This window comes from Salvelinus alpinus, chromosome 27 (assembly GCF_045679555.1).
Source record: "Salvelinus alpinus chromosome 27, SLU_Salpinus.1, whole genome shotgun sequence".
Taxonomy (NCBI): Eukaryota; Metazoa; Chordata; class Actinopteri; order Salmoniformes; family Salmonidae; genus Salvelinus; species Salvelinus alpinus.
Genome location: NC_092112.1, coordinates 32,813,036 through 32,814,981, shown reverse-complemented (window position 1 = coordinate 32,814,981; position 1,946 = coordinate 32,813,036).

The following is a 1,946-nucleotide window of genomic DNA, read 5'->3' as shown; positions in this document are numbered from 1 at the left end:
ATATAGACAAAGACACAGATACAGATAGTTACGGACACAGATACAGATACAGATATAGACAAAGACACAGATACAGATAAAGATATAGACACAGATACAGATGCAGCCACAAACACAGAGACAGACACAGATACTGATACAGATACAAATATAGACACTGATACAGATACTGATAGACACAGATACATATACAGATACAGATAGACACAGATACTGATAGATACAGATACATATACAGCCACAGATACAGATACACATGGCCACATTAGAGGATTCAGAGGCAGGGATCTCATCTTGTCTAATGGCAGCAGAGAATAGTAGTGAAGTAGTGTGGCTAGATTGTGTTCTCTAAGGAAGGAGGAGCGGTTAGTAATGCAAAGATGATCATACTGATTGTAATGGTAATGATGGTGATGCTGATGAGGATTAAGATCCTCTACAAACCTTATTGCAACTTTAATTCTCCTGCACAATGAAAGTGCTCAGACCACATGTCGCCACATCTGAGTACAAAACAGTCAGCCTCTATATCAAATCAAATTAATTTAATTTATATAGCCCTTCTTACATCAGCTGATATCTCAAAGTGCTGTACAGAAACCCAGCCTAAAACCCCAAACAGCAAGCAATGCAGGTGTAGAAGTGTAGGGTTCCATGGTGTGAATTTACACAGTGATACATAAGCCTTTGTGTATAGATGATGTATACCAGTCTGTCACTGTCTGTGTCACTCCCTATACCCGGTCTGCATGTTTCTTGCCCTCACTTATAAGAGCCAGGGGAGAGACACAGCCTTGGTGTTGACCGCTTAAGCCCGTGCCAGCATATTATTTATGTATTTATATGTAGTCTACATTATTTATTTTCTATTTATTTGTTTTCTATTTGTTTTGTGTATTTATGGAGGGGATGTTATGAGGCATTGTTTTTGCACTAATATAATGTAGCTATTTATTTTCTATTGATTTGTTTTCTATTTGTTTTGTGTATTTATGGATGGGATGTTATGAGGCATTATTTTTGCACTAATGTAATGTAGCTATTTATTTTCTTATATATTTGTTTTCTATTTGTTTTGTGTATTTATGGATGGGATGTTATGAGGCATTATTTTTGCACTAATGTAATGTAGCTATTTATTTTCTTATATATTTGTGTACATGTGTTCTAATGCTGCCAATGAGGTTTTTGTTCAGATTCTCTCCTATTTGAACACGGTAACGAGTTGTGTGTCGCTGTACGTCTATGTTGTGTGCAGTCCTCTTATTCTACTGGAACTAGGTTGCCATTGGTTTGTCAGAACTGTGTTGTAATCTCAATTTCAACCTGAAGCAAACCTCTCTTGGAATCGGGACATGTTCAAATCATGTTTGATGATTATGATTTGTTCCAGTAGACGTGTCAAAGCCCTACTACCAATGGGCATGCTTATGATGTCCCTTATCTAGTACAAATCTATTCTCAAAACAAACCAAAAAACGATTGTGTTATCCTCATCCTACCATACCTCATCGCTTAGCTTTGTGCCAAGTGGAACGTTAACGTTGACAGAGGCTTTCCAGGGTCCTCTTTAGGATACTAGATAGAAGTTGCCCATAGTCACATATCTTGGATTAGCTGTCCCTCCTCTAATCTATACCTTAACCATGAGGGCCATGCAAAACTGACCTTAGATCAGTGTCTATGGGCAACTTTGTCCTACTCCGTTACAGATAGCAAAGGTCAGGGGTCAGAGTTCAGTCCTATTGTGTCACTTCCTTGTTGAGATCTGTGCTATTAGACTACTAGAGCCATATTACATAGTCAGTTTGTGTTGTGTGTGCTGAAACATGTGTGGACTCTCATAGTGTATACTGGATATAGGTGAGCAAAAAAAGAAAATGTGTATATGAGCTAAAAGAAAAACTCTGTAACATAATAGATAAGAACTTCCTATGAATGTATTA